Source organism: Hetaerina americana, unplaced genomic scaffold (assembly GCF_022747635.1).
Source record: "Hetaerina americana unplaced genomic scaffold, ioHetAmer1.1.p SCAF_21, whole genome shotgun sequence".
NCBI lineage: Eukaryota > Metazoa > Arthropoda > Insecta > Odonata > Calopterygidae > Hetaerina > Hetaerina americana.
In genome coordinates, this window is record NW_027286775.1 from 9,615,911 (window position 1) to 9,630,491 (window position 14,581).

A 14,581-nucleotide genomic window follows, 5' to 3' on the forward strand; every position below is an offset into this window, starting at 1 on the left:
ATTTTCATATGCAGATTCTACCAACCTTGGCGACATCTCTGACTGTGAGCTGACAGTTTTGAGTTCAACGGCTTGTTTAGTTTTCTGCTCACAGAAACAACATTTTGAGCAGTGTGGAGGTGTTCCCCAAGCGTGTGTTCTCCTCTGTGAAGGTTATCTCTCTCTCTCTGAACCTCACTTATAACTGATAGAAGAACTTCTTTTCACAAACCAGTAAAAAAGTTTCATCATCACAAGAAATTCCCATTTTTTCCCCACTTCCATGAGGGATTGCATCACAGCTTGCTGATCGTTAAAATCCTGATTAATTTCAATGTTCACATTAGCAGAATGCACGTTCATGAAAACAAAACTGCACTCACGCAATGTTGTTGATAGAACTGATATTGCATCACTTGGTGAAATGTTGGCAATTGCTATGATTCCGCTGTCAACCTCCCAGTGTTGCCATCAAACTTACCATAATATGAGTCAGCAAACGTTATTGCTGTACCTCGTGTATGGATGGGGTAGGCTTATCAAAGTATAAACTAAGGAAATCTAAGTCTATTTTGGTCTCTATTTAGAACCGCAAAAGACTCAAACAATCAGAAACCTGCTGCAAGAAGTTATTTAATGTAATTCCACGCTAATATACGTATATTATGTTGGATCAATGAGATGAAATGACTGATTACGTAGCTAGTGGTAGGATGCACAATTTTTCACCTATCCTCAAGACTATACCTGGTTTGTACAAAAAGTATCAGGAAAATTTTCAGAAAAATAGATTTATTTCAGATATTACTAAAATGCCTCAAAATATTTCTAAGTACATCCCTTGAGCTTGGACACACTTTGGCCAGAGCGGCTTTTCCAAGACTCGAAGGCTCCCTGGTAGGCGGATTCCGGAAAAGGGTATGCATGCAAGCTTTTTTGTTGGCATTTGAGTTTCCATGTTGGTGTCCTTTGAGGGAGGATTTCACTTTTGGGCTTAGTAACAATAGTCTGCTGGAGCAAAGTCAGGAGTTTAACTGGGTTGGGCAATCGTCATGATGCCACTGCAGAAGTCTTTGCAAGAAGAGACACTCAACTCAACTCTTATGGTTGTCCGTTAAGACCTTCGGGAGGACGAGTTTAGTGCAGATCTTTCGAATCGCCAAATTTTCAGTTGTAATGGTGTGTGCATCATTATCTTATTAATTCCAATATGATCTGTGGTCATACGAACACTTAGACGGCAGTCTAAATTCAGCCCTTCACGTAAATAAGTCAGGAAAAATTGTTATCAATATTTTTTATACATGAGTTGTATATTTTCTTGAACAGTATGTATTTTCCATCTTTTTAAGGGTAGGGATGAATAACTGATTGAAGCACTTTTCCACTTCATAAAATTTTTTATTTTACGACTGGGTTTCGATATATTACATCATCATCAGGTAACCCACTGAAGTTGTGTTCAAGCTTATATACATTCCGGAAGGGCTAGAGAGGACGTGGTAGGAAACAAGGGGGGGGTGGAGAGGGGGGTAGGGGAAGACAAGGGAGACATTTACAAGAAATAGCGGAAACAGCGCATTGACCTTGTTAAAAAAAGCACACAATATTATACGAGGGTCATCCGGAAAGTAGTACCCGTTCGTGCCGCATGAAGTGCTGACGACGCGAGTAGCCGCTGGACGAGGTCAGATAGCTTCAGTGGCTTGTCTGCCTTCTCTGAGCCAAGTTGCGTGACGCTAGCATTGCCTGTGTTGTTTCTGTGATTGTTTACAATGTTTAAAAAAATTGAGAACGCCGCCAGTTGTGAAGTGAGGGCAGTGATTAAATTCCTCAATGCAAGAAACGTTCGCCCATGTGATATTCATCGCCAATTAAAGGAGGTGTATGGAGACAATGTAATGGACGAGTCGTCTGTTCGGCGGTGGTGTCGCAACTTCAACATGGGGAGGGGGAACACACACGACGATGAGCGTTCGGGGAGACCGTCTGTCATTACAGACCAACTGGTGAGCTCAGTTGACGAATTCGTGAGGAACGATCGGCGCGTCACAATTGATGACATCTGTGAGCATTTTCCCAATGTTTCTCGAACAATTGTTCATGAAATTGTTAAACACCATCTGCATTATGCAAAAATTTGTGCAAGATGGGTCCCTCGCGTATCTCAATGAGCTGGCGGCGAAGGACTATGCAGCAGGAATACAGAAACTTGTCACACGTTATGACAAATGCCTTAATTTGCTTGGAGATTATGTTGAGAAGTAGTTTAAAGTATCCTCTTTCAAATAAAATTTTTTATGTTTGTTAATATTTACTTTTGTGTCTTTATTTCACGAACGGGTACTACTTTCCGGATGACCCTCGTATATATAGTCTTTAGGGTTTGAAATGGTCCTGTTGGGTGGATGGCGGCAGTCTCAAATAAACCATCGGTGGCCGGGACGGAACCAGCAGACGGGCTGGGTTTGGAGGCCAAGGATTAGGCCCTATTGGAAGAGTGGTGGTGGAATACCCCCACTTAACTCACACTGGGGGGGGAGGGGGGAGGAGGTGGTTGTGTGTCACGCGTCGTGGTCAAAGTTTACTGACGAAAGTTGATGGAAAGGAGGGGGGAGGATGGAGTGAATTGCATGTCATTGAGAAGAGGGGTTTTCATCTTAACTCGTTGAACAATTTCTAATTGTTCCAACGGTCTAATTTTCTGCATTTATTTGACACATGAAGCACTTTTAATTTAAATTCACAGGTGTGGTTAGTCTCGAGTAAGTGTTTGGCGATCATTGATGTGGTGTTGCCTAAGATCGTGCACTTCTCGTGTTCTTTGATTCGGGTGGAGAAATTCCTACCCGTTTGGCCCACATATATGGCCCCACACTCGCACTGTATGGCATGCACACCACTCTTCCTTGTATTGTCAATGGTATCCTTGTATTTACAGAGGAGTTTCGACATGTTGAAGGGGGTATAAAAAGAGACTCTAAATTTGTCCTTCGGGAGTGCATTCACCAGATGGTATGATGAGTTGTTGATAAAGGGGATTTGGAACCATTTTCGGGTTTCCGTGGCCCGTACCATTTGTAGGGAGGTTGTTATGTTAGTGGCAAGCTTGGTCCTTTTCTTCCGGAGTAAGGAGTTGATCAAAACCTCCTTGTAGCCATTGTTGACGGCGATGCGTTTAATTATATTAAGTTCGTGGTCAAAATGTGCTTTAGGCATGGGGATTTTGATCAACCTATTTATCATGGAGTGGAAGCTGGGTAGTTTATGGGAAATGGGGTGCCATGAATCTGCAGGAATTATGCACTGTGTTTAGGTTTTGAAAGAATTTTTCCAATTGTCTATTGCTCCCTGTCGAACAGCATAAGGACCACGCGTGGCACACAACCACCTCCTTCCGGCGTGAGTGTGGTGCCGCCAGTTTTTAAGTTTTTACGAGTCTTTTCTTAACATCCTTACTCAACGTCCCCGTCATCCACTCCCTCCTCCTTGCCTAGCGCAATTCTTCTCCTTACGTCCATACTACTTTGACCGTGTTGGTCCAAAGCACTACTGAGATACGTAAATTGTTCTACCTGCTCTAGTTTTTGCCCTCCTATTCTAATGTTAAGGTTGTACTCTATCAAACGCTTTTTCGAAATGGACAGTGAAAGTCTTAGGTAAAGTTCCAAGGGCACTCAGTTGTCAACCTTACTTTAAAAAATTGGAAGATGTGTGTGTTCCATACCCATCTTCCAATTTCCATACATGCTATTATCATTGTGTCACAAAACAAAGCCATTTTCAATTTAATAACCGATGCTGATATACATAGGTATAGCACAAGAGGTTGTAATGACTTGAGGATAACTACTCACTACTCTGCTATTTTCCATTAGTACCCTTGTTATTCTGGTGTAAAAACCTGAAATCATTACCTAGAAAAGTAAGGGAATTTGTTGTCATTTAAGTATAAACTCATATTAGTTCCTGTATAAACATCCATTCTATACTGCGGCTAAATTCAGTTCTCTCTCTACAGATAAATAATTGTATTACTATATACACTGTTATTGCTTTGTTTACTGTTTTCGTTTTTTAATTTTGACTTTAATTTTTATTTAAATTCTAATTGCAATGAATTGTGATTGTCTGCAACATTTGCAGTCAATATTGGTTGTTCCATACATGTCCCAAAATATGTCTTTTAGGAGCCAATGAACATCATTATTATGATTTGCAAATCCTTTGCATAGTCTTAAATTAAAAATGTAAATCTTGTGAATCTGCACACTGTGTAATGCATGCAAGTAACAATTTTTGCACCTGTTATTTCCATCTGCAACCTCCACGGGCAGATTACTTGTAGCTTTAAGAAAGAAATATGCCCCTGTAAACATTTATTAGCATTTCAAAGTTGAGTGTTTTATGTAATCACTACTCTAATACTGTGATGAAATCCTTTACTCAATTGCAGTTCATTTTCTCTTGCCCAGTTTTATTTTTCATTTTCTTTAATTGTACTGCTTATATAAAAGGAACTAAATCCCATGAAACATGTAAAGTGAAACCTCAAGCTGATGCACTGCAAATTTGGAATAAAGTTCAAAGGCTTTGGAGCAGTTGGAAATTTTGAAATGCGTCTGTTGCAGAGATAAACAAAACTGTGTATCCCTCCCACTCCCCACTCCTAGACCTACCAACCACTCTTCCAAGTCAATGATTGACACCGAAAGATGTAATTCTCTTTTCTTCCCAGGTACATTGTAACCTTTTTACCCCTCCACCCCCTCCCCCTCTGACCAACCCCCCTCCTTTAATCAGAAGGTATATGTACCAAGTTAGCTTCTATGAGGACCACCTGATGACAACGACGTTCAGCGTCAAAACCTGGGTCATGTTTTTTAAATAATGTTTGTGGAATTACAAAGTACACTATTTCATTTCATCTCAATAGGTTATGCAAATTCCATACACCTGAGACAACAAATTATTTGTATATTGCTTTATTCATGAGGACCCAGTTCAGCATGGTTGTGTCATATATCAAAAAAACTGTGCACCAATTTTGTTAGTATACATTACATGGAAAAAAAGGTTATTTACATTACATAGGGATATTTTACAAACAGCATTTTAGACTTTTCTTTACATAATGAGTAAATTTCGTCCACAGAGTACAAAGGTTTAATAAGCAAGTATGCTTTAAGATTGCACTTGAAAATTATTCAAAGGAGATCCTTCCAAATCTGGAAGAAGCATGTCCTAATATTTGGATTTGAGGTGGAATGGTCCCTTGTATCAAATGATCTCGCTTCAATGTGTATGTCAAGTTCAGTAGATGATGGATATTTAGATTTTGTCCGTATACATGCACGTTTTTCTTAACAAATAAGATGATCTTGTAAGCATAAATAGCAGCCAGTGGCATAATTTGCCACTTGTGAAAATGAGGCCTGCAGGAGTGTCTGAAAGATAAGTTTAAGTTTAAAGGTGGCCTGTTTCTGCCCTTAAAATATCTTTTGGCTGTGGCTTGAGCCAGCCACCCCAAAATATAATGATATATGACAATCGAGATTGAAATATTCGAATGATAAATACATTCTAGGATATATTCTATTGTTTCAGGCTTCACTTCGTGGAAGTAAGTTTCGGTGAAACGCGTTGTACCGTATAATAAAATCTGAGGAAAAATACGAGTCTTTCTTTCTATTTTAATAATGGACATTCTAGGATATTTAAGCTAGCACTAAAAAACAAATATCTTTACTGAAAAATAATTTCATTAAGTTTAGATTTTAAGCTGTCAATGTATGTATAACAACCATTTTAGGGATGATTCAATCTGAACGCCCAAGCAATGTATGCCGTCAGAAAAATTTAGGTCGTTATCATAGAGTTTAACTGAGGGTGAAGGATTTTTGCCCAAACGCATGCATAGTTTTTTGTACATTTATTGACAGTAAGTTGTTTTGAAACCAAATTTGAAGGTATATTACGGTGGAGTCTACTTTTTGCTGTAGCTCAGGACTGGTTTTGACACTTATTACAATGGGAGTATCATCAGCAAAAAGAATGGCATTGGTATCGAAGATACAATGAAATCTCAAGTGTACGTTCTTGAAACAAGAGTTGACATAAAATCCCACTGACCCATGAAGATAGCAAACCAAATTTCATTGTATTTACTGCCAGTTTACATTCAGAACTGTAATAGTTTGTCATTTTATGTGTGCATATTATGTATATCAGCTCCTTAAGATTATTTTTGCTATTGAAAATGTTTAAAAATAAAGTTTCAATCGTTCAATCTTCTTAGGACTAGTTATCTTCTGGCATAAAATGTTATTCTTTCATTTTTTCCAGCTGCATTGGTTTTTTTAATAACTTAAAATAACACTCTCACTGTTGACTGACCGTAGTAACAGGTTATTTAATTTTGATATTGATTCAAATAGATTTTGAGAAAATAAAAACACAGAAAATCAACCAGAAACTGACAAATTCTGCAAGAATTATATATACATGAATATGGAAAACTTTGTGTTATATTCTCATGTTACAAAACTTGGTGTTGAACTATATATTATCTTTCATATATGACCATACTTCAACATTTTTGTCTTTTTCATATTATTAATTTTTATCATAAGCCTGCAAATAGCCTCACTGAACATGATAAGGACTTAGAAAATATTTTTTACCTGAATCTCAATGTTAAATATTTATTTCACTGGTCCTTTCAAAATGTAAATTGCAAGGTTTCCCTGTGATTCTATCCTTTAAACTGCTGATTTATTGTACTTAAGATATTTTACCAAACAACATATTGAAAAAAAGATTGAGGAGTAAATAATCTCAATGGCAGCTTTCACCCTCTTTAATCTTAAGTAAAGCAAATATGGCAGTAATTTGGCGGTGTTCATTTATAATTAAATTCTGGCCCTTATATCAATGGACTTGCCTTTTGTTTATTCCTAGACTGAGAATGCTGTGACAGCTGGAAAGGTGTCCTGTTGCAAGATATCAATCAACCAAGTGCCTTCATGTATTTCTATCTTTGTTGTACATATTTGTATAGAAATTATTTATGTTGATTTTAATGGGATGGATCAAAATGCATGACATGCATTGTAATTGTAATGAAACTTTATATTCAAAATTGTACTAATTACACATTTGCTGGCTAGTTGCAAGGTAACATCTAATTATGATGGATCCTTGTAATTGATTATCGCATCCATTTTTTTAAGATGACCTTATTCAGATTATCTCATAAAATGTTTCTGCACAATGTGCATTCACATGTTACCTGTTTGCATTTATTTTTCTTTAATTTGATAAAAAATTGTCAGTCAATTGCCATTTAAATAAAACTTACATTGATCATCGATTATTAATTTTTCTGAGCTAAAAAGCAAATCAAAATGAAACATTTTGTCATGTTTGATATTCACCTGATACTCTTTTTGTTCACTTTCATGTCCAAAATTGTGATTTATGTGAAACTCGTCAATGGGAACCTCTGTATTATTTATTTATTCATTTATTTAAACAATTACGTTACAATCAGGCGATTTTCCTGGTGGCAACGGTCAAGTTTGGTCAAGGCTCTTACAACGAAAATTACACGCGGACACATATAAAAACAGATAAGAGACTAAATATTTTTACATTCAATGGCACTTCCACATCACATACAAAATGCCGTCCACATCACAAACAAACAATATTTTCATATCTACAATCAAGTTTATTACCCAGTGGCTGCTTTACATTTATACTTAAAACTTCTAAAATTGGATGAAAAGGGCTCAAACAAACCTCCAGGCAGCTGGTTCCAATCAATTATAGTTCTATTTAAAAAAAAGTATTTTTTCTTATTTGTTTTTTGAGTCCTTATTTTTATTTTGAAATTATGGTCGTTTTTTTCCTTAAAGTTTGGCTTTTCTATCCCTTGCCATGAATCTTCCCACGCTTCGTCCTTTTTAACAATTCTCTACATCGTGCCTAACCTACTCCTTTTTCTTCTATTTTTCAAACTCTCCCATTTCAGTACATCTTACATTTCTGTGACACTATCTGTTCTTCTGTGCCTTCCGAGTACATATCTTGCTGCCTTTCTTTGAACTTTTTCTATCTTTTTACTATGTCCCACCTCATATGGATCCCATACTATGGATGAGTATTCTAGGATAGGGATAACCAGTGCCTTATATGCTTTTTCTTTTGTGGCTACGCTACTTCCTTTTAAATTTCTCATCACCCAATGCAATACTTTAAATGCCTTCCGTGTCACATTATCTACTTGGACTCCCCACCCAAGATCCCTAGTTAAATAAATGCCTAAATATTTGCATTGACTGGTACATGGGATTCTTTCTCCAAAGAGGGTGTAAATTTCCTTTTCTGCATTCTTTTTATTTGAAAAATTTATAAGCTTACTTTTACTTATATTAATGTCCATATTATTATTTGTAACCCAGTCACCAAGGCGATCGATGTCATTTTGTAGTATTACGTGGTCATTTACATGCTCTATCCAATGTATATAATGCAGTCATCGGCAAAGAGTCTTATTTGGGAATGTAAATTGTTTGGTAGATCGTTTACGTAAATTAGGAAGAGTAATGGCCCTAGAACACTGCCTTGTGGAACTCCTGCTGAAACGCTTGCCTCATTTGAAAATGTATCCCCTAATTTTACTTTTTGAGTTCTGCCTCTAAGAAAATTTTTCATCCATTGTTTTACCCTCAAATCCAATGGTAACGAATCCAACTTTAGCAAGAAATAATGAGCTCTACGGCCTCTCAATAAAGAAGAAAGGGGAAGAAAACTCCAATGGCCGTAAGGATTAATATATATACTATAATACATAATCCTTACGGCCATTGGAGTTTTCTTCCCCTTTCTTCTTGAATCCAACTTTAACAATAATTTTTTGTGAGGCACTCGGACAAAAGCTACCGAAAAATCAACAATTACTGCATCCACATCCTTTCCTTCGTCTATTGCGTCGCCGATATATTGGCTTAATCCCAAAAGCTGCGTTGCACACGAGTATCCCATTGGTGTTTGAATAGCCATCTATCTCTTGTCCACCATTCCCAAATGTAGTCAGCGATTCTTTTTTCCATTATTTTGCAAACAACTGAGGTTATGCTTACCGGTCTATAATTGCTGGCTATTGTTTTATCCCCTTTCTTGAAAATTGGTGTAATATTTGCTTTTTTCCAGTCATTGGGCAAGGCATCATTATTTAAAGTTACTTTGAATAGATGACTCAGGTACAAAGCTATTGCGGTATTGCCCAGTTTTAGAATGTCAATTGAGATATTATCCGGTCCCACTCACTTATTTTTCCTCATCCTCCTTATTTTTTTCACAAAATATGAGTCCTCCAAGATAATACTGTTTGTCGAGGGCAGTAAGCTATTTGGTGCTATTATGCTGATGAAGTTCTCTGTCGTTTCTGAGCAATTTAGGGAAGCCTAATTTTCCTTTTTATTTTCTATTCCCCGAAAAACATACGTAAAGCAGGAGTTGAGCATATTTGCTATTTCTACAGTGTCTGTTACAATGCCATTTTCCTTAGTTTTTAATATATTCACGCTTTCCCTGTTATCTTTCCTTGTTCTCATGTATTTATTAAATTTCGTTGCATTGTCTTTCGAAATTGCATTTATAAGAAATTTTTCCTTTGCCTCATCTTTTTCCCTATTTAGGTTCCGGACCAAGGTCCTGTAACGGTGTGACATTTCTTTACTTTCATTCTTTAATCTGTGTGCCTTTCTTACCGCTCTCTTTAGTTTTTTTTATGGTTTTGTTGCAGTACTCCGGATCCGTGTTCTGTTTCAAATTTTTTATGGGAACATACTTCATTTGCCCTTCAAGAATTATTTCTTTGAATTTTTCCCATATTTTCTCCACGGTCGCTCCACTAGCTGCCCATCCAGGAAACTTGCCCCTTAAAAATTCCTGGAACCCTTCCCTATCTGCCCGGGTATATTGCCAAATTTTCTTTTCGAATCCCATCCCTCTTTTTGTTGATGTATACCAGTCCATTTGACACACACTGCTGTGTGATCACTTAATAATAATATACTTTATTCATCTTATAATCATATTCACATATGGTAGATATCGTCATTTAGGAACATACAGTTGTTCATAGTTAATATACTTAACAGCACAATATACAATCACATAAAATACTTGTATTGAAAATATTTGTATACGTAGACCTAATATTCTACTCACACTCGACCTTGTAGTTTTAGGCTCGTAAAGTTAAGCTCATAATACTCCTCTATTGAGTATAAAGGATTGCAGGTAAGCCAATCACGCAGCACCCTGCGGAAAACCACATTGCGGGCTGACTTTACTGAATTTGGAAGCATGTTAAACAATTTGATAGGTAGACCTTCAACTTTGTAAATCCTTTCTAGCCTATAGTATGGAAAATCCATATTAGACTTGGCTCTGGTGTTATGGCTGTGAAAGTCAGCCCTAGTGGAGTACATACTCATATTTTCTTTTACATGAACTAATGAATAGAATATATATAAATTGTAGACTCATCATTTTTAAATTTAAAAAGAGAGGTCTACAGTGTTCAAGTGGGCATGAATTAGATAAGGTACGGACTGCCTTTTTCTGCATCACAAGGATTAGCTTAATATCAGATGCATGCCCCCATAAGTCTAATGCCATAAGTAATATGCGAGTGAAAGAATGCATAGTAGGCATTAATTAAGTAGTCCTTACTCACATATAATTTCAATTTCCTGAGCAGAAATAAGGCTGGTGCAAGTTTCTTCCTAATGTGTAGAATATGAGCACTCCATGTTAACTTGGAGTTTAAATAAAATCCCAGCAGTTTCACAGGGACAGTATCTGGTGTAGCAGATTTTAGTGTACGGAGAAGATGCTGAGTTTTATTGGGATTCATAAGGAGATTGTAGGCAGAAAACCAATCCACTGCCTTTTTAAGTATAATAGGAACTCTATTCATCGCATCAGAATGATGGGGGGAACTATGTAGGAAAGTAGTATCATCCACATAGAGGACACAGTCAGTAATCATATTGGGGCACAAGTCATTAATCATGACCAGAAATAAAAGAGGTCCAAGCACAGAGCCCTGAGGCACACCATATTTAATATTTAATGGTTTTGACTGTTTACCATTTACATAAACTGACTGCTTACAATCGGATAAGTAGGAAGAACTAAATTTTAGTTCAGTATCCTTAAAACCATAATATTTCAACTTATTTATGAGAATTGTGTGATTAACACAGTCAAAAGCCAAAGAGAGATCACATAATGAGAGAGCCAAACATTTATTACCTACATAAGCCTTAATGATTTGCTTTATAACATATTCAACAGCTTGGGTTGTACATTTGTTGGGTCTGAGACCAAACTGAGTTGGTGTAAATAGATTTAAAGATTCAAAATGGTCCAGGATTTGATTAAATACAACTGATTCAATGATTTTTGCAAGTGGAGAAATAATTGTATTAGGATGATAATTGTTTGGAGAACTGATATCACCACGTTTGTGAATAGGATTGACCTTGGAAAACTTCAACTGATCAGGAAAATAACCAGACTGGAGACAAGAGTTGATGACAATAGCAAGAGGGTATGCTAACCAGTCAATTACAGATTTGATTGAATTATTTGAAAGCCCAAACATATCTTTACAATTAGAATTCTCGAGCTTTTTCACTACTTTAATTATATCTATCTGAGAAACTTCTTTCCATCTAAATATAGAATTGGTGGTGGGAGTATTGCATAATAGGTTATTAGCAGTGTTAGCTGAGGTTTGATTAATATTATTTATATCAGCTATAATATTGTCGACGGAACTAATAAAGTAGTTATTAAAAGATTCAGAGTCTATTGGAACCTTATTCTTATTCCCAGAAAGACATCTACAGGGTTCGTCCGGAAAATAAGTGTACTGAGCTCAGGAAAAAAATTTATTTCACTTTTACATATCTTAAGCTAATATTCCTGAAAATAGGACCCTTGTGAGTCGATACACTTGTTCCAGCGGCGTTCCCATTCTTGGAACGCTCCCGCGAAGGCATCATCGGGAACCTCTCGAAGACTCGTCGTCGACCTCTTCTCTGCCCTCCACGAACATCTTGTGCCACCGAAAGATCATGTTTCTGGACATGGCTGACTCCCTGTAAGCCTGGTTAATCATACCAACAGTTTCGGTAGACGATTTCCCAAGCTTTACCGCAAATTTGATGGAATAACGCTGCTCCAAAAACTTCGGCATCGCGTTCCGTGACGTGGGTCGAAGCGTGGAGGTTCGCGTTAACAGAGCTCCTCACTACACCAGAGCTCAGAGCCGACTGCCTTTTTCAGCGTCACTTGCCAACATACCCCCCGTCCAGTCGCAGCCCGTCAGAGTGGTGCTGGAGCGGCGCGCCCAGCCCAGGAGTCAGTACACTTATTTTCCGGACGAACCCTGTATACTAACAATAGGGTTTGGAGGTCTAAGTATAAAAACGTCGAGGGTATTTTCTTCCCTAGTGGGCTTGTTTACTACTTGGGTAAACCCTTCTTCAATAATGAGGCGATTTACCAGATCTTGTGCCTGCCCGCCACCCGCTGTTTTGCCCCCCCACCCTATTTCTGGAAGGTTTATATCCCCTGCTATGATGATGTTATCTTGGGGGTTTTCAGAACAATAGTCAGCAAGGATCTCCAACGAGTGCATACCTTCGCTTGGACTTCTATACAAAGCAATTATTTTTAACCATTTGCTACTTTCTGCTTCTTGTATCCTTACACACACATCTCACAGTTACTTTGTTGCCGAGATCTTAACTCATTTTAACTTAAGTGGGAGGGGCGGAGGAGTATTCATATGTGTTTGTAGCAACATAATAAGCTTTTTAGATTGCCTTTTTGAAATTTTTGAATGAATTGATGAAATTTTTCAAATAAAAAGAATGCAGAAAAGGAAATTTACACCCTCTTTGGAGAAAGAATCCCATGTACCAGTCAATGCAAATATTTAGGCATTTATTTAACTAGGGATCTTGGGTGGGGAGTCCAAGTAGATAATGTGACACGGAAGGCATTTAAAGTATTGCATTGGGTGATGAGAAATTTAAAAGGAAGTAGCGTAGCCACAAAAGAAAAAGCATATAAGGCACTGGTTATCCCTATCCTAGAATACTCATCCATAGTATGGGATCCATATGAGGTGGGACATAGTAAAAAGATAGAAAAAGTTCAAAGAAAGGCAGCAAGATATGTACTCGGAAGGCACAGAAGAACAGATAGTGTCACAGAAATGTAAGATGTACTGAAATGGGAGAGTTTGAAAAATAGAAGAAAAAGGAGTAGGTTAGGCACGATGTAGAGAATTGTTAAAAAGGACGAAGCGTGGGAAGATTCATGGCAAGGGATAGAAAAGCCAAACTTTAAGGAAAAAAACGACCATAATTTCAAAATAAAAATAAGGACTCAAAAAACAAATAAGAAAAAATACTTTTTTTTAAATAGAACTATAATTGATTGGAACCAGCTGCCTGGAGGTTTGTTTGAGCCCTTTTCATCCAATTTTAGAAGTTTTAAGTATAAATGTAAAGCAGCCACTGGGTAATAAACTTGATTGTAGATATGAAAATATTGTTTGTTTGTGATGTGGACGGCATTTTGTATGTGATGTGGAAGTGCCATTGAATGTAAAAATATTTAGTCTCTTATCTGTTTTTATATGTGTCCGCGTGTAATTTTCGTTGTAAGAGCCTTGACCAAACTTGACCGTTGCCACCAGGAAAATCGCCTGATTGTAACGTAATTGTTTAAATAAATAAATAGTTCAAATCGTTAAGTCGAATAGACTTGTATTTTTAATCCATGGCTAAATTGTCGTAAATCCTGCATAAGGGTTCTCTCGATTATTTTCTTATGTGGGGGTGATATTGTTCCTAGTATTTTCACAATGATTCATCATTGATCGATTCGATAACATTTTATGTTAATTCACACTTTCCTCTGTTTAGGAAGGCATTTTACATGGGATCCAACTCTTTCAACTACTTGCTGCCGCGGAAGGGACATTGGAAATCCATCTGACTTCACAATAGAAATAAAAATGTTGTTTTACCTATTGGATGGTAGTCGTTCATTATATCATATTTCAAAAATGTATTGCTGGTCGTTAACGAATCAATTAGTCCTGGAAAAAGCAGTCATTCTTTCAATGCCAGTTGCGCGTGAGGGCATAAACCTGCAATGCAATAATGACTATTTTAAGCGAAGAAAGGTATTTACTGATGGCGATTGGATATTTTAATTCATTGCTATGCGGCGAATTGTCACATTCATTTACCGCGGCCAATTCGCGACGTCAGATATTTACCCTTGATCAGAAATATTAGTAGATAGTGCGTGGCGTCGTGGGCAAGGGATTGCGGGTGATGAGCGACGAGCATGCCGAACTGGCCCATCATGCGATAAAATGTAGCGGCGTCTAATAGTTGTGGATCGCCACAGTCAGTTACTTCTTAGAGCGGGCAGTTACAGAATATAGATCATACACTCAACACGATGCCGACATCTTATAAGTGTGTATGAATTTGAT

The 14,581-nt window shown here is 37.3% G+C and overlaps 1 protein-coding gene across 1 annotated transcript in view; it reads left to right on the forward strand.

Moving 5' to 3' along the window:
* Positions 1 to 7,271, forward strand: part of mus101 (mutagen-sensitive 101) — a 58,950-nt gene extending 51,679 nt beyond the window's left edge. The window contains exon 27 of the mRNA XM_071586160.1: positions 6,940 to 7,271. The gene's annotated coding sequence lies outside the window, so the exon portion shown is untranslated. The remainder of the gene's footprint in view (positions 1 to 6,939) is intronic.
* The last annotated feature ends 7,310 nt before the right edge of the window (positions 7,272 to 14,581 follow it).